Source organism: Mirounga angustirostris, unplaced genomic scaffold, assembly GCF_029215605.1.
Source record: "Mirounga angustirostris isolate CCGP_5_RB_7025 unplaced genomic scaffold, mMirAng1.0.hap1 SCAF_3, whole genome shotgun sequence".
Lineage (NCBI taxonomy): Eukaryota > Metazoa > Chordata > Mammalia > Carnivora > Phocidae > Mirounga > Mirounga angustirostris.
This window is the reverse complement of record NW_026991711.1, coordinates 69,760,779-69,785,975: the sequence shown is the minus strand read 5'-3', so window position 1 is coordinate 69,785,975 and position 25,197 is coordinate 69,760,779. Positions and strand designations below refer to the sequence as shown.

At 36.5% G+C, this 25,197-nt stretch overlaps 1 long non-coding RNA gene across 3 annotated transcripts in view; it reads right to left on the bottom strand.

Moving 5' to 3' along the window:
* Nucleotides 1-25,197, bottom strand: part of LOC123839628 (uncharacterized) — a 360,841-nt gene that overhangs the window by 109,416 nt on the left and 226,228 nt on the right. For 2 of the 3 annotated variants that reach the window (XR_008505658.2, XR_010410046.1), the window contains 2 exons: nt 12,828-12,987; nt 11,072-11,102 (listed from right to left, as the gene is read on the bottom strand). This is a non-coding gene — a long non-coding RNA (uncharacterized LOC123839628). Of the gene's footprint in view, nt 1-11,071; nt 11,103-12,827; nt 12,988-13,238; nt 17,202-25,197 lie in introns of those variants that run through there. The other variant, XR_010410047.1, reaches the window with a different exon arrangement.

The following is a 25,197-nucleotide window of genomic DNA, read 5'->3' as shown; positions in this document are numbered from 1 at the left end:
CATGTGTTTGTGCAAACATGTGCATGTGAAGTCAAGCCTAAATTAAAGGAGTATGGAGGGCAGGAGCAGGCATAGGAAGGAAAAAAATGCTGAAGACATGGAGACAGCAGAGCACAGAGAATTAAGGGATTTTCTATAGAGTTGGGAAGCAGAGACGTGTGCTGATAGCAGGGGTGATAGATGGAAAGATAAGAGAGTTGGATAAGCCAGGGCTGACCCAGCAGGGTCTGTAAGCCAAGATAAGGAATTTGGACTTCATCCTAAGAGCAATGGAGGACTTTTGAGGGATTTTAAATAGGAAAGTGACATGATCATGTTTGCATTGTAGAGATACTTCGGCCTGTGTGTGGAGAACCAATTAGAAGGCAAGAGGAATGGAGTTATTAGAGAGGGCAGTGAGGACAGTTTTACAGGTAAAAATAAAATGCATGTTATCCTTCAATGTCCACATTTTTGAAAATCATATGCTCATAAGATGAAAAATCAGATGGAAATCATAGATTTGGAAGTCCTTTTGTAATTTAAATTTCATCCAGTGGAATTTGACTTCAGGATTAAAAACCCTCTCTTTAGGGACTATATCTGCAATGCTGTCCAGTGTCTGTTCAGAATAGAAGAGATTTAGGATATATCACGTGGATGATTACCTCTCAAAGTGATTTTGAATCAAAATGGTTTTAATCAGGTTAAGGATAGTGAAAACTGATGTCTTTTTGGCTTTTCTGGAAAACAAGTAATAGCCCAAGAACCAGGGATCTTCATAATCCCCAGATCTTGATGAATAGTTGAATTCATGGCTTTTTGTTTCAGAAAAGTTTGTATTTCCCAGCACAATGAACTTATCCTATCTAGGGCAGTTTGTTTTTTTGTCCTATCTTGAGAGACTGAAAAATGCCAGGAGAGAATATGAGTAAAGGTCACCCTAGTATAGTGTTGATGATTTTGTAGAATGTTGTGTTTTGGGCTTGAAGGTTTTCTTCAGTCAAGAAATTGTAGTATTCATTTCAAGTCTATTTTTTTCCAATTTAAGGGCATACACTGTGTATGTTCTGGTATACACCACTACCTATGTTATGTAAATATTTGTAATATATGTTCTGGAAATAGTTGGTAAGAAGATCTAAAGTGCTATGAATAGCTTCCTTAATACTTTAAAGATCATTCTGCTTTCAATTCTTCCATAACCCATAATAAATCTTTCTCATCTCTTATTCCTGAGGGAAATTACTGGAGAGTAAACTCAGTCAGATTTCTTTTGAGAAGGTAGATAAACCAAGACTCCTAAGACATAATTTGTCACTTAAAAGACATTCAGAAAAAATAAAAGCTTTATTGAGTTATCTACTTTGTCAATTTTCTCAAAAACTCCACTTTAAACTTTGAATAATACAGCTTCTCTCTCTAAAATATGATTAAGTAGATAGATTCTAACTCTTGACCTCATCCTGTGTAGGCACAGCTTCAGGGCACTCATTTTTTCCTTTCATGACATTTTAGTCTAACCTCAACGTGACAGATTCAGACATCTTAAAAGCAATGTTGGAAGATTTCTGCTCTCATTGGCTTACGCCTGGAAACCTGGCTTCTGCCTATGAGTTGGACATGCAATAGCATCATCAATGTTGATCAACTGACTTGAACACTAAGGCATTGAGGACATGCAAGAATAGGAAAGTACTCAGCCAAGAGACAAAAGTTACAGGTTTAGAAGGAAAGCTTAAGGTTGGCACATCTTCAAAGTGGTTTGGTTGGTATGCTTTCTTTCCCTATATTTTAGTTCAACAGTTATCGAACATGTGTCTACTATGTCAGGCAACATGGGGAGTATAAAAGAAATGCAAGAACCATCTATTATTGCCCTAGAACTTTTAACAGTTGGGAAGATGAGACACATATACAAGTTAAATAATAAGACTATACAATCATGAGAATAAATGAAGTAGACTTTGAGTGTGTGGAGCAGGGAGGGCAAGTGGATTTCAAGGAGGAAAGAGGTAGAGGGTAGCAAGGTAATGTTGAAGAGAACATGGTAAAGTCATGCTCTAGAGGTAGAGGAGAGAAAAGGACTAGCGACATAAGCAAAATTACAGAGGCATGGAACTATTTATTTAGTATATTCTAAGCTCTCTGAAGGAGCTGAAGCAATTTGGGTGGGAGAAAGTGACAGGAGATTACATTGGAAAGGAAAGTTTGGGCCAGACTGTGAAGAATTGTGAATTTCATTCCAAGGAGTTTGATTTGACTTGTTGACAAAGGGGCAACATCTAAATAAAGTTTTAAGTGAGATAGTGCCATTCACCTCATAAAATATACATTTTTTAATTTAAAATCTTTTTAAAATTAAAATAAAAAATAAAACAGAGAAAAAGACAACAAAATGAGGCTGCTCTTGAATCAGACCTTAATGTCTTTTTTACAGCTGGGGAGGTCTCTACTCTGTGCTGTTCAACATGCTAGGGGATATGAGGATAAAGGAAACATATGGAGAAAGTAGAAGAATCTCAGGATTCTTTTAGGGGTCCTGAGAGTCTTAGAAGCAGGCAGCTTAATGAGCTACAGAAGTCAGGAGACACAGAAAATATCTGCATCAAGGGGTTCCCAGACCACATAGCTGGGGCAGGTATTACAAAAGAGAGCAGAGCTAATGCCTTCACGCTGAGCCATCTCAGCATCTCCTGCTGGTCGGTCTCAGTCTCTCCTGCCTTCACTTCTGGATCTGCAGATTCACAAGGTTCCTGGTAATTGCCCTCCCCAGCTTTTCCCCATCTCCCTGAAGTCTGGATAAAGAACCAAGGTTACAAAGTTAGTGACTTGCCCCAATTCACCCAACAACCTCGCAGAACTAGAACTGGAAGCTGTGTGCTTTCATCATTGGACCTTTGCCAAAGGTGTCAACTTCTACCTCAAGGGGCTCAATAGCTCCAGAAACCTGGATTTCCAAACTCCAGGCATGTCTATATAGACTTACGGTGTCTACTTTTCCCTTAAGTTTAACTGACTTCTAGAGTTCAACACCTTGACTATACCTTCCAACCCTTCTTCCTGTGAAGCCAGACTCTTGCTACCTGGGTCCTACTGGCCCTCTGAAGGAGACAACAGTGAAGGGCAGCAAGAGTATAGATCAGGCAGGTAACCTGGTTACCTATAGGTTAGGTATCAGGGTACTGGTTGGCAAGTTAAGAAACAAAGAAGCAAAATGACCAGAGGTGGGCAGGAAAGTCTGAGAACCTGCTCTATGGAGTTTTACATTAATTACTGGCACAAAATTGGCAAAATGTACTTGTCATCAGTTACTGTGGCAAGAGGATGGGGTGGGAGGCTAGAGAGAGAAGCTTGCTGCCTACAGCACAAGCAATAGATTTGTGTCCATGTTTTGGACTAGTGGGGAACACTTTTCACCTCTAATTTCAAGCAGGAACTGACCTTTGATGTTAAAACTGTAACCCATCCACATTTTTTTTTTTTTTTTTTGTCTAATGGGGATACGTTTGAGCTAATATTCAGCTGCTGAGCTGGATTTAAAACACCTGTCTGATTACCATATCATGTAGGAAGAAGCTGGGTCCCAAAGAGAGAATGCAATTGCCAAAGAGAACACAGAAACAGGCACAGCAGACTTGGGCTAGAGAGAGCCATGGCAAACCTCAGAGCATATATGGTTCAGGGAAGCAGAGCCTGCCATAAAATAAATGGCAAGGACAGTGTAATTGGAGGCTGTTATGTGAGCAACTTCCTAAGCAAAAAGTCCTGGTCTCAGGTTATAGGGCACCAAAGCAAGAGGGGATATTCAATGAAGATATGGTCTGTGGAAAGTGGGACAGCTGGGACATGAGGAAGAGGACCCAGAATGGACCAGGATGGTTCCCTAATCCACCCTGGTTAAGGCTTATCATTGATCCCTTTAGTGGGGAAGAATTCCAGATTCATATCCCCCATTGTATACACATTGAGTTTACAGCCAGTCTCATCTGCCACTAAGTACATACACTCCCCATTTGTACTGTTCCTGCCATTCTCCCTGCTCTGAATTCCCATGTCTCTTCCCAGCAAAAATTCTATTTCTCCCCCCCCCTTCAAGATCCCTCTTCCAAAACATTCCTCAGGATTTCCAAGTGTGTCTTCATTTGTAATCTGAATATCCCTACTTCTAGGAAGGTAAATTCACTTTTCTTCCTGAAGCACTTCCAAGGAGGCACAGCAACTTGCATCCTAAAAACAAAGCGCACATGCTTTACAATCTCTCTGGCCTCATCTCCATGCTTTGGTCTCCTCCCACACAGGTCACTCCCCACAAGGCTGCCCATCTCTTTTGGATCACCACTCCATCAGTACTAGAGCCTAAGGGACACAATTTTGTTCCTTTGGACCACTCCCTTCTGGAACATACTCCTCCCCTGGGGAAGGGGAACAGGTTGTGAGTAGGTGGGCAGAAAGCTGGCTCAGGGACACATAAAATGTCCCCCCGGCTGGTACATCTGCTTCACCATGCCCTGTCAGATCCAATTGGCTAATCTTTTTTTTTTTCTTTTTAAAGATTTTATTTATTTGAGAGAGAGAGAGAATGAGAGAGAGCACATGAGAGGGGGGAGGGTCAGAGGGAGAAGCAGACTCTCCGCCAAGCAGGGAGCCCGATGCGGGACTCGATCCACGGACTCCAGGATCATGACCTGAGCCGAAGGCAGTCGCTTAACCAACTGAGCCACCCAAGCACCCCCAATTGGCTAATCTTTATTCGCAGGGATTTTTTTCTCAGGACTCTACTTCTTCCCTTCTGTCTGGTTTCCTCTGGGGATACTCAGTCCAGCAGAAATACCTCAATATATGTTAGTTGCAAATGTCCCTACAGGGTTCCTGCTCCATCAGGTGCATCAAGAGGTATGTCTGGACATTGCTATCAGTGACAGTTAAGAACTTTCCCGATGTTCTATGACAGTTAAGAGGCGGTCTGCCTGAGCCGACCTCTAGGTCAGAGGTCACGAGTTCTAAGGTTCCTCAGGTTTGGCCTGGATAAAAATGCCCTTTTACATGCATATAAAAAGCTATAGTTTTCATTTTGAAGAATGTGTTCCAGTCATATTCAGTACATTGTTTTGCTATTTTCATATAAAACCCTAACTTAAAAAGCTCTAGGTATTTCTCTATGCCCATAGATGGATTGGGTAGACCTGAAGACTAGGCCCCCAGAGTTTAGGAGCCCATTGGGCAGCACTCTTGTGCTAATGAGGCTGATTTCTGCAGGGGGTGGAGTACTGACGTAGGACTGGGTGGGAGCAAAGAGGAAAGTTGACTGAACAGGCATCAGGAAGCTTGGCAAAAATTGGGGTCATGAAAAGGTCAAAGTTCTGTCATGACCTGCTAACAGATAGATATGGGCAAGAATATTTTTAAAAACCCTAAAAGTTAACCATTTTCTTCATCATAGAACTGGTTATTTTTACTTTTTTTGAGATATAAAGCAGAAGGATACATAAAATTATCATTAAAAGAATAATTATTAAGCAAACACCTATGTAACCTAAATATGTGTTTTCTATAAAGGCAGAATCTAGTCCTTGAACTTGACTGATGTGGGAGCTTGTAGGGCAAATAGTGGAAAAGGGTTGGCAGAACATTGTAAAAGCATAGTGATGAGGGTTTGAGGTGCACAGAAAGGAGGTGGGGATGAAGGTGTGTGAGTGCTTTGGGGTACATATACACCAAGGCCTGAGAAGACATTGAGCAGCAAGGCATGAAGCCAAGAGCAGTGAACCATGAGCAGCAGATCTGGGCTCTTGACCCTGCATCTTATCAGACATGTGACTGAGCAAAGCACTTAATCCCACTGAGCCCTGCTTTCTTTACCTATTAAACAGAGTAACTGTACTATCTCTTCCTGTTCCATAGGATTGTTGTGAAAACAACAACAAAAAAATTTTACTTAAGTCCTTCGACACTGAAATAGTATAAATTCTATTGCTTATTCTTATTTTGTCCTTAGGTAATGCACTGTTGTTTAATAGTGTATGAAGGTGAGTTTTAGAATCTGATTATAGGTCTTAATTGTTTTGGGGAACTGGGCTAGGTTTTGGGAAATGCTCTCAATCTCTCAAAACATCTGGTGAGAATTAGCTGAGGAGTAGCCATGGTGACAATTTGTGAGAATCAGAACGGCTGTCAAGATGGAAGTCTGGCTTTGAACTAGTCATCCCACTACAAACATACCTCCTACCTACCCTAGAAAAGCTCTGCTTGCTCTTTGACATCAGAGTTTTTTTCTTTTCTTTTCTTTTTTCTTTAAACACAGTTTTGAGACACTTGTTGTTTGGTTTTGCTATTGTAAGAGCTATTTGTTCTTATTCTACCAGGGGTATTAGAGTTTGTGGTCTCTGCCTTCGACTAAGGGAGGGTGATCCCAGCTCATCACTTTGGTAGACATTTTGTTAGAGTTAAGAAGCCCCTTAGTTATATTCCCAGTTTTACAATTAAGCAGGGTGTATCTATATAAGACAAAGAAGACACTGCAACTCCCAACTAGTTGGGTTGTTTTTTGTTTGTTTGTTTGTTTTACATTCTAGGAATAAGTTAGCAAAATACGTACAGTTTTAGTGTGATTTCTGGGCCAAGAATTAGAGTAACTTCCATGGGTTTCCATCCCAGTCTAGTTGAGAACAGGCACACCTGGCAGTTTAGTGGAGTGACTAGGACCCTGGGTTTGGATGTCAGGCAAACCAGGAGTAAAATGTTGGCACATATCCTTCTGATTATTTTTCAGAGTACAAACCAACATATTTTTTCTTTTCATAAAAGTAGGACAATATTTTATAATTTGTTCAGTAATTTGTGTTTTTAACTTAATTTGTAGAAATGAATACATTACTTAATATCAATCTGTAGCTTATAATGTCTGTGTAGCATTTTACTGTATGTACTTAAGCAGCCCTCTACTATTTATTTAGATTGTTTTTAATTCTTTGTTTTTTTCTTTCTAAGTATAGCTGACACACAATGTTATATTAGTTTCAGGTGCAACATAGTGGTTCCATAAGTTTATATGTTATGCTATGCTCACCACAAGTGTAGGTACCATCTGTCACCATACAACACTACTATAATACTATTGACTAAAATCCTCACACTGTGCCTTTTGTTCCTGTCACTTATTCATTCCATAACTGTAAGCTTGTGCCTCCCACTCCCTTCACTCATTTTTTTCTACCCTCCCACTCCTCCTCTCAGGCAACCACCAATTTCTTCTCCATATTTATGGGTCCATCTGCTTTTTTTGTTTGTTCATTTGTTTTTGTTTTTTTTTTTTTAGGTTTTACATATAAGTGAAATCATATGGTATTTGTTTTTGTCTCTGACTTATTTCACTTAGCATAATAACCTCTATATCCACCCATGTTGTCCCAAATTTAATTATTTGCTTTTATGAATACTGCTGCAATTAATAACCTCATAGAAACTTATTTCTGATTATTTCATTAGTATTAAGGGCAGACAGGAATCTTTTCCAAACTGTATGACTATTTTAAAAAGCTTTTCATAATACTGCAAAATAACTTCCAGAACAGTTATCAAGAAATAAGAGCGAACAAAATTTTTGTACTGATAGAAATGACCTAGGAGAGAGAAAAACTGATACTTGGTAGTAAAGGCAGAATAGCCAGAGCAATGTCCTTGAGGAGGTGAGAGGGTATGGGATCTTAGTGCCCAGATTGGGTGGGGGGTGATTTTATTTTATTTTATTTTATTTATTTATTTTTAGATTTTACTTATTTTTTAGAGAGCAAGCGAGAGAAACAGCATGAGAAGGGAGAGGGTCAGAGGGAGAAGCAGGCTCCCCGCTGAGCCGGGAGCCCGATGTGGGACTTGATCCCAGGACTCCGGGATCATGACCTGAGCCAAAGGCAGTCGCTTAACCAACTGAGCCACCCAGGCGCCCTGGGGGGTGATTTTAAATAGGAACAAGGAGGACTTATCTTTGGTAGAAAGCAGGAAGGTATAGTATGTGGGAGAAGATGCTAGAAGGTTGACAGCGTGGTGGTGGGAGCAGAAGCTCTGGTTGCTTCAAATTTCTTGGAGAAGCAAAAAACAAGGTCATGAGTTAGAGTGAGGGCAGAGGAGAAGATGAAGCTTTGAGAGGAGAAGATGGTAAAATAAAGTTGATTCTCATTATTTGTGGATTTCATATTTGCAAATTCACCCCTTTGTTAAAATTAACTTGTCACCCCCAGATCTGTACTCTCAGTGTTTTCATTTGCAGATACATGCACACTCTGAGCTGTGAAAAATTGTGGTCACCCAACATGTACGTTCCCAGCTGAGACTGAACAGGGTGACACTCTGCCTTTTTGTTTCAGCTCTCATACTATAAGAAAGTGTCTTTTTTTTTTAAATTTTATTTTATTATGTTATGTTAGTCACCACACATTACATCATTAGTTTTTGATATAGTGTTCCATGATTCATTGTTTGTGTATAACACCTAGTGCTCCATTTACGTGCCCTCCTTAATACCCATCACCAGGCTAACCCATCCCCCCACCCCCTCCCCTCTAAAACCCTCAGTTTGTTTCTCAGAGTCCATAGTCTCTCATAGTTCATCTCCCCCTCTGATTTCCCCCCTTTCATTTTTCCCTTCCTACTATCCTCTTCTTTTTTTTTTTTTTTTTAACATATAATGTATTATTTGTTTCAGAGGTACAGGTCTGTGATTCATCAGTCTTAACACAACTCACAGCGCTCACCATAGCACATACCCTCCCCAACGTCCATCACCCAGCCACCCCATCCCTCCCACCCCCCACCACTCCAGCAACCCTCAGTTTGTTTCCTGAGATTAAGAGTCTCTTATGGTTTGTCTCCCTCTCTGGTTTCATCTTGTTTCATTTTTCCCTCCCTTCCCCTATGATCCTCTGTCTTGTTTCTCAACTGATATGAAGAAAGTGTCTTCTTCATGGTATATTTAGATGGTACACCATCTAATATATGGTATATATTTAGCATTTTGTGCTTTTTATTGGTGATTTTGCTGTTTACATTGCCCCCCTTCCAGGCATAGTGCTAAAGTGCAAGAGCAAGGAGGCTGTGGCATGCCTTATGGAGAAAATATGTGTATTAGATAAGCTTTATTTAGGTATGAGTTATAATGCTATTGACTTGTAAGTTCAATGTTGGTGCATCAATAATATATATTAAATAAGATGTTTTTAAATGAAAACACACACACAAAAAACAAGGTTATACACGATCAGTTGATGAAAATGTGGCCAGTTAAGTTCCTAAAACTTAACTCTGTATTTTTGCTAGGAGCACTGGTTCAGTATGCATTAGTTCACTGTTGCTGGTGACTTCAAAGGATGTGACTGCAGCAAATAACAAAAATTGACTGTACTTTTCTAGAAGAATAGGAGAGTGAATGAAATAGGGAACTATAACATGATTGTTGGGCATCATAAAATAAAGGTCCACTTGCCTTAAAATTATGAATTTGAAGTAGGATCAATCAATGTGATTGGGTGTTTTCCTCCAGCCATATTAGCTGTACAGATACAGGTATGAAATATGCAGACAGCTGGTTTTAACTAGGACTGTGATTTTGCCAAATGAATATGGTGAGGCCAGGCAGAAGTTGAGGTGTTAAGAGTGTATGCAAGGGAGTGGTTATGATGGTGTCCCTTATGGCTTATGTCTTTGTGTGTGTGTACATTTTATTTATTATCCTTTCAGTGTAGAGGGAGTCAAGCATATTTTTCAAAGTGTGAGTTTCAAAACGTACTTATTTCTCTGGTATTCCTCCAGAAGAATAAGGGCTGCTTCCCAAGACACATAAACTATGATTAATATATTTGATTAGGAGAGACCAGAATTTGACAGCAACTACTGATGGACAGCCAGCTTTCATTGCTTACTTTATAGTTGCTGAATACCTCCCAGAAAATCAGGCATTGTACAGATTTATCTCTTTTTCAGTGTGGAATTCAAGATTTTAAGTTTTCTGATGTCAGTTTGTCAAGATTAGAATCCATGTTCCACCAAATACTAGCAAGATAAGCTTGTAAATCTGGTGACTGTGTTGTGGCTTATTAAACTCAGATAAAACAACTACTGATATCATCATACTGTATTTGCCATACTCAATGAAATTTTCTCCAGTGGACCACCACTACATTCACCAATTGGAGCTTTAAAAAACAAAACCTTCCCCAATCAAGAACTAGTAAATTGGAAGACCAGAACAATTTATGTCATATAAAACCACCAAATTTACAAAATTGATTATAATATTTAATATGCCAGTGTAAAAAATTTTTAATGTTAATGGTACATATGTGTTGATTAAAACTTATTTTCCTCCAAACTCCAGAATTCTATTATTGATAAGTACAGCAATTTCATATGGCATAAACTTTCCTAGAGAATAGAAAAAGAGGATATTTCCCAACTCATTTTTGAGGTCAGTACAATTGTGACACCAAAATCAGACAAGGACTATATAATAAAAGAAAATTATAACACAATATCACTCATTTATCTACATAAAAAATCCTAGACATGATAAAAGCATACTGAATTCAGTAACATAAAGAACAGAAATTATATTCTGACCAAGTTGGGCTTATTCTAGAGATGGAGTGATTACCATTAGAAAAATCTTTAAATGTAGTCATATTAATATAAAAGAAAAAAGTACAAACACCTTAATAGGGGCACAAAGAGAATTTGGAAAATTCTGTACTCATTCATGATTTCAAAAAAAAAAAAAAAAGCTCTTGGTAAAGCCATGGTAAGAAAGCCTTTAATGTGACTAAGGTTATATATTCAAAACTTATACCAAACTTCATAGGGGTAAAACATTAGAATCATCCCATTTGAAAATCAAAAACCCATTAATACTATGTCCTTTCTACATTATTCTGGTAGTTCTGGATAAAACAGTACATCAAGGAAAAGGATAATATAAGGATTAGAAAAGATGAAATAAAATTGTCATTATTCACATCAGACTGTCTACATAGAAAACCCAAAACAATCTTATCTGTCTTAGCTATAAAATGTTCATTTAAATTCATATAAAAAAACTACTTACATTTCTTTCAAAGACATCATATCGTTTACTTCTGTGGAAAAATAAAAACAAAAATAAGCTCAGTAAGAAAACAAAATTAAAGAGGAAATATTGTTGCAAATTCTCAATAGCATAAATAGAATCATATTTATATCATGTTTACAACTCATAGTCAATTTTCAGCTGACCAAATATTGACATTTCATGGGTACTCCTCTAATATATATTTGGAATAATCTGTTTCTTCAAAGTTTGGCAGAACAATGAGTTTGTGAAAAACTGGTGAAAATTAACATTTGTAATCTAGTTAATAGTAACATGCCAATGTCAATTTACTGATTTTGATATTGTACTACAGTTATAAAAGGTGTCACCATTGGGGAAAGATGGGTAAAGGGTTCATGGGGTTCTAGTTCATTCTCTTTTGCAACTTTTTGTAAATCTAAAATCATTTCAAAATAATAGAAAGTTAAAAAGAAAATACATGGGCCTCTTGTTGATGACTTTCATTAACATTTTTTTAATCAAACAGAAAGCATGTAGCACTTATTTCTTAATCCAGCTCATTGTTGCTCACATTAACTAGAAATGGAGTCCCTTAAAAGTCCTGTGTCAAAAAACTAAAGTTTTCACATTTGTGTTTCTCAAAGCTTGCACTATAGAATTTGATCTCTGCAGTAGTAAGCTCATGGGTATTAATGGTTGCTGTCTAAAAAAATCCCAGGAAGGTCATCTGTCATCTATAGTTCTCTGTCATGCATCCAGATTCTACATTAGTATAAATAATCTAGGCTTAATTGTAATTAAAGAGATAATCATGGATGGTGTCATCTACTCAATGATGTTCATAAAACTTTCATAAAGATGATAGTTTAACCCACTGACAAGAGGTTATAATTGGAACATGATTGTAGCAAGTCCTCTAACTAGCTTTGCATCCTTTGGTTTCTAATACCAATTTAAAATCACTTTGATTCATTTGGCACCATGGTTCCTCAATTCCATTTCCAGTCTCTGGATTCAAAGATCATTCTATGCTTTAACTTAAAAGTTCTCCCTCTGCTCCCAGGTGTAGAGGCATCTCTGCAACTGACCAGAAGAAACCGTTTTGTCATCTCTCCTGTCATAGTTGCACTAAGTGCACTCAGCCCACCATGTGGTCCTTCGTTTGTCATTCTAATGGATCGTTGGGCAGCTGCTATAAAGGGTGTCTATACAAAAACACCATGATCAGAGACCACATTCAAGAGAAGTTCAAAGAGGAATGAATAATGTGAGGCTTTTAGCTCTTATTGAATTGTCAGCCTTTTTAAAGTTGAGAGTCAAAAAGCCTTTGAAAAAAAAGTCACCTTGTGAAATGACACAGTTCTATCCACTCTTTTTTTTTTTTTTTGGAGGGATAAAGGATTCAGTTTCATTTATAGAATTTTTAGAAAAACTAATAGCTAGAATTTTAAAGCCACTGGGCTACTTTCCATTTTAAAAGTCTATTTCTAATGTTCTAAAATTAAAATGGCAGAAATATTTTTCCACAACATGGTAATTTCTTTTTCTGCCATAGGTTTTCATGTGTGTCTCAGGCTGGCCCACCAGACAGATGTGCCTGAAATCTTTGCTCTGAAGAGACTTGCCACAGTGATGGGAGAAGAAATCCAAGCACCACTAGAGCATTCCAGGCTGCCAGAGGTCTCTGAGGTAGAAAAAATGAACATGCTTTCCTGTGCTTCTGTACGGTAGAAATGTAGTAAGAGGAAGAGTTAACATCTGAGGACAGTACCATATTCTGAGGTAATCAATGGCCCTTTGGCTGAGAGCCTCTTCTATATACAGCAAAGGGCTGGCCCAAGTTTTCTTTTTTCAGTCTTCCACTGAGCTCTTTTGGATTTTTCCTTTTCTTCATACAGAGACCATCTCCTTAGAGTCCTAGGAAGTGGGCACTTAATGAAAGAAAATTGAGTTAACTTCCTCCTTTAGAGAGCATTTCAAATAAATAAATTTTTTGTGTTGTTATATACATCATTAAAATTGATTTTATCTAAGTTAATATTAGGAAAATGAATTCTAATGATTTTCAGATATTCCCTATCTTTATCCTATAAATATATTATTTCCAATGACTCATCCTTGAGAAATAGGTGACATTTCATAGATAGATAAAGCAATGCTCATAGAAGACAAGGATCCTTACTTTCAGTTGCCAAAGCACTAGGTTCTCAGGTTCTGTTACCACACTTGATTTGACTTGCATCATCTCCAGCTTCTCAACTTTGAGGTTAAAGGGGATCTCTAATGATCCTGGTTCCTGAATCACTTATTTGAGAGGCCAGTCATTTGAAACTGAGGAAATAGGAATAGAATCCCAGCTGACTTTTATTAGAGTGACAAGCAGAAATCAAAGTTGCTGGCTCTATCTTTGCTGAACTTCAATTTAATAAAGTGAGGATGTCTTTCTTACTATTTGAGGATTCTCTAACAGTGGTGTTTGAATCCCTCACCATTATTATTTAAGTTTTTATTTAAATTCCAGTTAGTTAACATACATTATTGTACTCTGATGGTTGGACATGTGGTGCTGAGTATGGAGATGGGCCACAGGGATGGAAATAAGTGTGACCCTATGTGCATGCTTCCCTTAGTCCCCTGTAGATGCAGCTCCATATGAATACACCAGGAGCCAGCCTCAGAACTCTTCTATCCATTGTTCCCAGGGAGACACAACTGTCCAGAGTTGACACTCCAGTCGAAACCCACTTGCCATCCCTGAGCTAACAAAGGAATGAGTTACAGACTCATAGAGGCTAAGAGAGTAAAATGATTTCAGAAATATAGAAAATGATATTTTTAATGAGAGAAAGTTAGAAAATTTACTGACATCTTGCAGAATATCTGAGAGACAATTTAGTAAATGTGCTAGGGAAGTACATTTAGGAAGGCGAATTGCAGAACCCTCTCCATCTTGCTCTCGTATATTAGATATGCACAGGCCAAATATAAATAATTTGCTATTACTTGTTTGATCCCTGTGTTTTGTCAGTTTGGCTAGTTGAGAACTGACAATGTGGCAAGTCAGCTAATTGATATTTGTGTGTGCCTACTGAGTGCTGGAAACTTTGGCAGACAGTAACAAATAACTAAACAGAAGTATTATTTAATGTCGGCTAATGAAAACTGTTGCTTCAACACAATGACTGTCATTTTTAGTGAGTGACATGGATTTTTTTTTCCTGTTAAAATTTACATTTAATCCCAAATATAAGGCAGCAGTGCATAGTGGTTAAGAACACAGACTGTAGCCAGACTGTGCTCTTTGGCTCAAGTCTCAACTCTGTCACATTATGGCTTTGTGACATTGGGTAAGTTATTCAAGCTTTAAAAATGAGGAAAATAATACCTACATCATGTGATTATTATTAGAATTAAATGAATTCATATTTGAACACTGCTTAGAACAATGGCTGGCAAGTAATACTACGCCAGAGTTTATTAAATAAAAAATCTCTTCTTAAAGTGTGCTAACATGGAATAACTGTAGATATTATCAAATCTAGTTGAATTGCAATAGATATGATTATCTCTGTCTTTTAGTTAAAAAAGCTAAGACCCAGAAAAATAAAACATCTTGGCTAAGGCTCCAATAATTAGCAAAACTGATAGTCATGTCTATTTACACTGCCTCTGAGGCATATGTAGCCACCATCAACATCAAGACAAGGCCACCCACAAGCAAAAAGATTACAATTCATTGAAAGCTCAGATAATTATTAGCATTTTTCAGCAATAAATTATTTTTTAATTAAGGTATGTACATTTTTTAGACATAATGCTTTGTCCATTTAATAGACTATAGTACAGTATAAACATAATTTTTACATGTGCTGGGAAACAGAAAAATTTTTTGACTTGCCATAGTCACTTCATTGCAGTGGTCTGGAACCAAATTCACAGTATCTCTGAGGAATGCCAGTACAAAGAGCATAACTGACATGATGGTGAAGCCAGAGGGGAAGACTACTGGTTCCTTTGTCCTGGATAATGATACCCAACATTGCCAATAACTGGATTATTTTTCTGTGTGGTTTCATTCCACTGACTGAATTTGATTGTTTTGTCTCTAAATCATTTTGTCTGCATGACCATAATTATCGCAATAAAAATAGCAAACATTCATCACCAACGAAATTTCCATATATCCCTTGTTTTAGGCAATCACTGATCTCCTTCCAAAAAGAAAATAGCTTAAGATTAGTTTACATTTTCTAGAATTTTATATAATGGAATCATACAGTATGTACTATTTTTTTTAATCTGGTTTCTTTCACTCATGTTTTCAAAATCATTTATGCTTTTGCTTTTTATTGAAGAATAGTAACCCACTGTATAGTGTTATAGGTTGAATTGTGCCTCCCCAACCCCCCCCCAAAAAAAGATATGTTGAAGTCCTGAACTCCAGTACTTTAGAATGTGACCTTATTTGGAAATAGGGTCTGCACAGAGGTAAGCAAGTTAAAATAAGGTTATTAGGGTGGACCCTAATCTAATATGACTGGTGTCCTTAAAAAATGGGAAAATTTGGACACAGAGAAATGCACAGAGGGAAGATGATATAAAGACACAGGGTGAACATCAACTACAAGTCAAGAAATTCCTGAGGCTGCCAGAGGCTAGGAGAGAGGCCCAGAACAGATCTCTTTCATAGCTCTCAGAAGCAACCAACATTTTGGATTTCTAGCCTCCAGAACTGTGAAACAATAAATATCTCTTGTTTAAGCCTCCCATTTTGTTATGGCAGCCCTATGAAACTAATACATGTGAATAAACAAAATGTTTTTGTCCATTTAGCTCTACTGATAGACAGTTGGGTTGTTCCCAGTTTTGAGCTATTAATAAAAGCTGCTATGAACATTAATGGCTTCTTGTAGACATATGCTTTCATTTCTTTTGGTTAAGTATCTAGGAGAGGAAGGATGGATTATATAGTAAGCATGTGCTTAACTTTTCTCAGAAACTACCAAACTCATTTCCAAAATGATTGTACGATTTAAAAATCTGACCTATGAGAGGCAGACCAGGAGAGTTCTATTTCCTCCACATCCTTGCCAATACTTGGTTTGACTTTAGTATTGTCTCATGACCAAATCAATACTTGGTCTTGATTTTAGACATGCTAATAGGGTGAGTAGTGGTATTTCATTGTGATTTTAATTTGCATTTTACTAATAACTAATAATATCTTGTCATATGCTCATTTACCATCTACATTATCTTCTTTGGTGAAGCATCTATTCATTGTTTTTGCTTGTGTCGCTGGTTGTGCATTTTCTTATTACTGAGTTTTGAATGTTTTTTATATGTTCTGGATATAAATTCTTTATTGATTTATAAATATTTTCAAACTTTAAAAAATTGTTTTGACTTTGTTTTATACTTTTCACCATATACTAACTCAAAGTAGATTATAGTCCTGAATATAAAACCTAAAATTATAAAACTTCTAGAAGAAAGCAAGGAGGGAACATTTGTGACCTTGGGTTAGGCAAGATTTCCTCAATATGACACCAGAAGTATAATCCATAAATGAACAAATTGGTAAAATAGACCTTATCAAAATTAAAAATGTCTGCTCTTTAAAACTGATGGTTACTGGAGGGCAGGTGGTTGGAGGTGGTGGGGATCAGTTAAACAGGTGATGGGGATTAAGGAAGGCACTTGTGATGAGCGCTGGGTAATGTATGTAAATGATAAATCACTAAATTCTATACCTGTAACTAATATTAAATTGTATGTTAATTAAATGGAATTTAAATAAAAATTTGGAGAAAAAAAAGACTCTTAAAGAATAAAAGACAACAAAATGAATGAAAGTATTTCCAAAACATAAATCTGTTCAGAACTTTTATCTATAATATTCTTGAAACTCAATAATAAGGAAATAATCAACTCAATATTAAAAATGGGCAAAGTGTTTTTTCCTAGTCTGTAGCTTGTCTTTTCATTTTCTTTTTTGTTCCAGAAGTTTAATAGTTTGAGATTTTATACTTAAATCTAGGACTTACCTTGAGTTACTTTTTATATATGGTATGAGGTATAGATTGAAGTCATCTCTCTTTTTTGCATAGGATATCCAATTTTTCCACTGAAATGTCTTTAATGCCTTGGTACCTTGGTCAAAAATCAGTTGTTAATATTTGTTGATATGTTCATATATCTTCGGAATCTTTCTTATTTCTATTGATCTATTTATCTTTATGCCAATTAAGACAATCATTGTCTTGATTACTTCTGTTTTATAATAGCCTTGAAATCAGGAAAAATTAATTCTCTTTTTCTTTTAAAACTTGTTTTAGCTAATTTAGATTTTTTTATTTCAATATAAATTTTAGAATTAGCTTGTCAATTTCTACCAAAAAAATCCAAGTGGGATTTTAATTGGGATTGCACTGAATACTTTAGGTCAATTTGGAAAGAACGGACATCTTTTTTTTTTTTAAGATTTTATTTATTTGAGAGAGAGCATGAACTGACATCTTAACAATAGTGAGTCTTCAGAGCCATGAACCTAGCCTATCTATTTAGGTCTTCTTTAATTTCTCTTATTAATGTTTTGTAGCTTTTAGTGTACAGGTCTTGCATATTTTTTGTCAGATTTATTCCTAAATATGTCATATTTTGGGATAATATTGTATGTTGTTTGTAAATTTCAATTTCTGATTATTTGTTGTTAATACTTAGAAATGCAATTAATTTTTGTATATTAAACTTGTATTCTGCAACCTTGCTAAATTCACTTACTAGTTCTAGGAGCTTTTATTTTTTATTTTGGTAAAATTTCATCAAATTTTCTATATAGATAGCCATATTATCTACAAATAAGGAATTTTACTTCTTTTTAAATCAGAGTAATTTTTATTCCTTTTTCTTGGCTAATCACAGTAACTAGAACATCTAATACAATACTGAACAGAAGTGGTGAAAGCAGACATTTCTGTCTTATTCCTGGTCTTAGGGAGAAGTATTTAATCTTTCACTATTACGTGTGATGTTTACCAGGTTGAGAAGGCTTTCTTCTATTCCTAGATGCTAAGAGTTTTTTTATTTGAATGAATGTTAGATTTTGTTAAATGCCTTTTTTCCGTCTATTAACATGATAATATATTTTTTCTTAGTTTGTTAATATGATGAATCAGACTTTCTTTTTCTTTCTTTCTTTTTTTCTTTCTTTTTCTTTCTTTCTTTTTCCTTCCTTCCTTCCTTCCTTTCCTTTCCTTTCCTTTCCCCTTTTCCTTTCCCCTTTCCTTTCCCCTTTTTCCTTTCCCCTTTTTCCTTTCCCCTTTCCTTTCCTTTCCTTCTTTCTTTTATTATGTTCAGTTAGCTAACATTTAGTACATCATTAGTTTTTGATGTAGAGTTTAACGATTCATTAGTTTCATATAACACCCAGTGCTCATCACATCACATGCCCTCCTTAATACCCAGCACATGGTTACCCCATCTCCCCAACCCCCTCCCTTCTGTAACCCTCAGTTTGTTTCCCAGAGTTCAGAGTCTCTCATGGTTTGTCTCCCTCTCGATTTCTTCCCACTCAGTTTTCCCTCCCTTCCCATATGGTTTTCTGTGCTATTTCTTATATTCTACATATAAGTGAAATCATATAATAATTGTCTTTCTCTGCTTGATTTATTTCACTTAGCATAATCTCCTCAGTTCCATCCATGTTAATGTAAATGGTAGGTATTCATCTTTTCTGATGGCTGAGTAATATTCCATTGTGTATGTGTATATGTATTTATATGTGCCACATCTTCTTTATTCATTCGTTGAAGGACATCTCAGCTCCTTCCACAGCTTGGCTATTGTGGACATTGCTGCTATGAACATTGGGGTGCATGTGCCCCTTATTTTCACTACATCTGTGTCTTTGGAGTAAATACCCAGTAGTGCAATTGCTGGGTCGTAGGCTAGCTCTATTTTTAACGTCTTGAGGAATCTCCATACTGTTTTCCAGGGTATGGAAATCTAATGGCTGCTCCATTAGATTGATTTTCTAATGTTAAACCAGCCCTGTATGCCTGGAATAAATCCTACATGATCTTGTTGTATTTTCCTTTTAACGTATTGTTGGACTGTTTGCTAAAAGTTTTTTTTTTTTTTTAGAATTTTTATCTACATGTTCTATAGATTCTTAATAAAGGAGTATAGATATCTCTGAATATAAGTTTAGATTTGTCTATTTCTTCTTACAGTTCTATTAATTTTTTTCTTTAAATATTCTGAAGTTCTATTATTAGGTACATAAAGACTAGGATTTTATGTCTTCTTTATGAGTTGTTTCTTTTATCATTATTAAACTTCTTCACCTCTGGTAATATTCTTTGCTCTGAATTATACTTTTTATGATGTTAATATAATTATAACAGATTTTTTATGACTAATATTAGGATGGTAGATTGGTATAAATAAAAGTCAAGATTCTCTATATATGTATGTACACACACACACAAACATATGCAGACACACATATGTAGCCTTGAATGGCAGCATAGGGTTGAATCCTGCTTTCTTATCCAATATATATAAAAATTAATTTTAAAGACATTTAAATAAAATAAATCTTTTATATCTGATATTCACTATTCCTTTTTTTTTTAATTTATTTTTTTTTATCTGATAATCAGTTACCTGTGCCTGGAGGACTTTATCATTTATTTCAGGCTAACAATGAATTATTTCAGCTTTTATATATCTGATAAATGGTTTATTTTGCTATAATTTTGAAAGATATTCTCACTAGGGATATATTTCTATATAGTAATTTTATTTTAGTACTTTTAGAATGCTCTCTACTGTCTTCTTGTTTGCCTTACTTCCAATAAGAAATCTGATGTCATCTTTACTTTAGTTTCTCTATACCTGACAAATCTTTTTTTCCAATTGATTTTAAGATTTTTCTCTTTACCATTGTTTTTGAGCAAGTTTGTGTTCATTGAACCTGTTGGTTGTAGGAGTTCATAGCCTTTATCAAATTTGGGAGATTTTTTTCCCGCTACTATTTAAAATATTTTCATTTTCTTCCTGCTTCCTCTAGTTTAGAGATTCCATTTACACTAATATTACACTTCTGGAAGTTAGCCCACAGTTAACTGTTGCTCGTTTCTGGATTATTTTTTCCCCATATTTCGGTTTGGATAGTTACTATTGTTCTGTCTTTAAGTTCAGTAATCTTTATTTCTAATAATGTCTAATCTGCTGTTAATCTCATTAAATGTAGTTTTTATCTTAGACATTGTAGCTTTCATGTCTAGAAATCTGATTTGGGTTTTAAAAATATCTTCTTAGGTCTCTACTTAAATTTTTGAACATATATAATGTGGTTAAAATAACTTTTAATGTCCCTCTCTGCTAATTCTAACACCTATGTCAATTCTGGGTTGACTGATTTTTACTCTCATTATTGGTCATATTTTTTTGCTTCTTTGCATGATTGGTGATATTTATTTATTTATTATTTTTTTAATTATAATTTATTATGTTATGTTAGTCACCATACAGTACATCATTTGTTTTTGATGTAGTGTTCCATGATTCATTGCTTGCATATAACATCCAGTGCTCCAAGCAATAGTGCCCTCCTTAATACCCATCACCAGGCTAACCCATTCCCCGCCCCCCTCTAAAATCCTCAGTTTGATTCCTTGAGTCCATAGTCTCTCATGGTTCCTCTCCCCTTTGATTCCCCCCACCCCACCCCACCATCTTCCCCTTCCTTCTCCTAATGTCCTCCATGCTATTCCTTATGTTCCACAAATAAGTGAAACCATATGATAATTGTCTTTCTCTGTTTGACTTATATCACTTAGCATAATCTCCTCTAGTTCCATCCATGTTGATGCAAAAGTTGGGTATTCATCCTTTCTGATGGCTGAGTAATATTCCATTGTATATATGGACCACATCTTCTTTATCCATTTATCTGTTGAAGGGCATCTTGGCTCCTTCCACAGTTTGGCTATTGTGGACATTGCTGCTATGAACATTGGGGTACATATGGCCCTTCTTTTCACTACATCTGTATCTTTGGGGTAAATACCCAGTAGTGCAATTGCTGGGTTATAGGGTAGCTCTATTTTTAACGTCTTGAGGAACCTCCACTGTTTTCCAAAGTGACTGAACCAACTTGCATTCCCACCAACAGTGTAAGAGGGTTCCTCTTTCTCCACAACCTCTCCAACATTTGTTGTTTCTTGTCAATTTTTGCCATTCTAACTGGTGTAAGGTGGTATCTCATTGTGGTTTTGATTTGAATTTCCCTGATGGCTAATGATGTTGAACATTTTTCATGTGTCTGTTAGCCATTAGTATGTCTTCTTTGGAGAAGTGTCTGTTCATGTCTTCTGCCTATTTTTTGACTTGATATTTGTTTTTTGGGTGTTGAGTTTGAGAAGTTCTTTATAGATCTTGGATACCAGCCCTTTATCTGTAGTGTCATTTGCAAATATCTTTTCCCATTCCGTGAGTTGTCTCTGTTTTGTTGACTGTTCCCTTTGCTGTGCAGAAGCTTTTATCTTGATAAAGTCCCAGAAGTTCATTTTTGCTTTTGTTTCTCTTGCTTCTGGAGACGTATTTTGAAAGAAGTTGCTGTAGCCGATGTCAAAAAGGTTACTGCCTATGTTCTCCTCTAGGATTTTGATGGATTCCTGTCTCACATTGGGTCTTTCATCCATTTTGAGTTTATCTTTGTGTATGCTGTAAGAGAATGGTCAAGTTTCATTCTTCCATATACAGCTGTCCAATTTTCCCAGCACTATTTATTGAAGAGGCTTTTTTCCATCAGATATTTTTTCCTGCTTTGTCAAAGATTAGTTGACCATGGAGTTGAGGGTCCATATTTGGGCTCTCTATTCTGTCCCATTGATTTATGTGTCTGTTTTTGTGCCAGTACCATGCTGTCTTGGTGACCTCAGCTTTGTAATATAGCTGGATATCAGGCAACATGATGCCCCCAGCTTTGGTTTTCTTTTTCAACAATTCCTTGGTAATTTGGGGTCTTTTCTGGTTCCATACAAATTTTAGGACTGTTTGTTCCAGCACATTGAAAAATGCCATTGGTATTTTGATCAGGATGGCACTGAAAGTATAGATTGCTCTGGACAGCATAGACATTTTAACAATGTTTATTCTTCCGATCCATGAGCATGGAATGTTTTTCCATCTTTTTGTGTCTTCTTCAATTTCCTTCATAAGTGTTCTGTAGTTTCTAGCATATAGATCCTTTACCTCTTTGGTTAGGTTTATTCCAAGGTATCTTATGGTTTTAGGTGCTATTGTAAATGGAATTGATTCCCTAATTTCTCTTTCTACAGTTACATTGTTAGTGTATAGGAAAGCAACTGATTTCTGTGCATTGATTTTGTATCCTGCTACATTACTGATTTGCTGTATGAGTTCTAGTAATTTGGGGGTGGAGTCTTTTGGATTTTCAACATAAAGTATCATGTCATCTGTGAAGAGAGAGAGTTTGACTTTTTCCTTGCCACTTTGAATACTTTTATTTCTTTTTGTTGTCTGATTGCTGTTGCTAGGACTTCCAGTACTATGTTGAACAATAGTGGCAAGAGTACTATGTTGAACAATAGTGGCAAGTGGCAACAATAGTTGTCATGTTCCTGATCTTAAAGGAAAGGCTCTCAGCTTTTCCCCATTGAGGATGATATTCGCTGCTTTTCATAGATGGTTTTTATGAAATTGAGGAATGTTCCCTCTATCCCTACACTCTGAAGAGTTTTAATCAGGAAAGGATGCTGTATTTTGTCAAATGCTTTTTTTGCATCAGTTGAGAGGACCATGTGGTTCTTGTCTCTTCTCTTATTTCTGTGTTCTATCACATTGATTGATTTGTGAATGTTGAACCACCCTTGTATCCCAGGGATAAATCCTACCTGGTCATGATGAATAATCCTTTTAATGTACTGTTGGATCCTATTAGCCAGGATTTTGTTGAGAATTTTGGCATCCATATTCATCAGGGATATTGGTCTGTAAGTCTCCTTTTTGATGGGGTCTTTGCCTGGTTTTGGGATCAAGGTAATGCTGGCCTCATAGAATGAGTCTGGAAGCTTTCCTCCTGTTTCTATTTTTGAAACAGCTTCAGGAGAATAGGTATTATTTCTTCTTTGAATGTTTGGTAGAATTCCCCAGGGAATCCATCAGGCCCTGTACTCTTGTTTTTTGGGAGGTTTTTTATCACTGCTTCAATCTTGTTACTGGTTATTGGTCTATTCAGGTTGTCAGTTTCTTCCTGTTTCAGTCTTGGTAGTTTATAAGTTTCCAGGAAGGCATCCATTTCTTCCAGGTTGCTTAATTTATTGGCATATAGTTGTTGATAATAATTTCTAATAATTGTTTCTATTTCCTTGGTGTTAGTTGTGATCTCTCCCCTTTCATTCATAATTTTATTAATTTGGGTCCTTTCTCTTTTCTTTTGGATAAGTCTGGACAGTGGTTTATTGATCTTATTAATTCTTTCAAACAACCAGCTTCTAGTTTTGTTGATCTGCTCTACTGTATTTCTGGTTTCTAATTCATTGATCTCTGTTCTAATCTTTTTTTTTTTTAAGATTCTATTTATTTGCCAGAGAGAGAGAGAGAAAGAGAGAGAAAGAGAGAGAGAGAAGCAGGCTCCCTGCTGAGCAGGGAGCCCAATGGAGGACTCGATCCCAGGACCCTGGGATCATGACCTGAGCCGAAGCAGACCTTAACCATCTGAGCCACCCAGGTGCCCTCTCTGCTCTAATCTTAATTATTTCTCTTCTAATGCGTGGCCTAGGCTTTATTTGTTGTTCTTTCTCCAGTTCTTTAAGGTGTAAAATTACTTTATGTATTCAGGATTTTTCTATTTTTTTGAGTGAGGTTTGGATGGCTATGTATTTCCCCCTTAGGACCACCTTTGTAGTATCCCATAGGTTTTGGACCAATGTGTTTTCATTCTCATTGGTTTCCAAGAATTGTTTAAGTTCTTCTTTGATTTCCTGGTTGACCCAAACATTCTTAAGCACAGTGGTCTTTAGTTTCCAAGTGTTTGAATTTCTTCCAAATTTTTTCTTGTGACTGAGTTCCAGTTTCAAAGCATTAATGTCTGAGAATATGCAGGGAATAATCTCAATTTTTGGTATCAGTTGAGACCTGATTTGTGACCCAGTATGCAGTCTATTCTGGAAAAAGTTCCATGTGCACTTGAGAAGAATGAGTATTCTGTTGTTTCAGGGTGGAATGTTCTGTATATATCTATGAGGTCCATCTGGTCCAGAGTGTCATTCAAAGCTCTTGTTTCTTTGTTGATGTTCTGCCTAGATGATCTGTCTATTGCTGAGAGTGGAGTGTTGAGGTCTCCTACTATTAGCGTATTATTATCAATATGTCTCTTTATTTTGGTTAACAGTTTATGTAGTTGGCTGCTTGGGGGCATAGATATTTACAATTTTTAGATCCTCTTGATGAATAGTCCCTTTAAGCATGATATAGTGTCCTTCTGTATCTCTAAATACAGTTTTTAGCTTAAAATCTAATTTGTCTGATATGAGAATTGCTACCCAAGCTTTCTTTTGAGGTCTGTTGTCATGAAAAAATGGTTCTCCATCCCTTCACTTTCACTGGATGTATCTTTATGTTCAAAATGAGTCTCCTGTAGACAGCATATGGGTGGGTCCTGTCTTTTTATCCAATCTTCAACCCTGTGCCGGTTCATGGGAGCATTTAGGCCATTCACATTGAGAGTGATTATTGAAAGATATAATTTTATTGTCACCATGTTGCCTGTGAAGTCCTTGTTTCTATAGATTGTCTCTGGAAATTTCTGTTCTATATCACTTTTGGTGTCTTTCTCCTTTTATAGAACCCCCCTTAATATTTTTTGCAGGGCCAGCTTGGTGGTCACATATTCTTTTAATTTCTGCCAGTCCTGGAAGCTCTGTATCTCTCCATCCATTCTGAATGACAGCCTTGCTGGATACAGTATCCTTGGCTGCATGTTCTTCTCATTTAGTACCCTGAATATGTCTTGCCAGGCCTTTCTGGCTTGCCAGGTCTCTGTGGATAGGTCTGATGTTATTCTGATGTTCCTCCCTCTGTATGTAAGAAATCTCTTCCCTCTCACC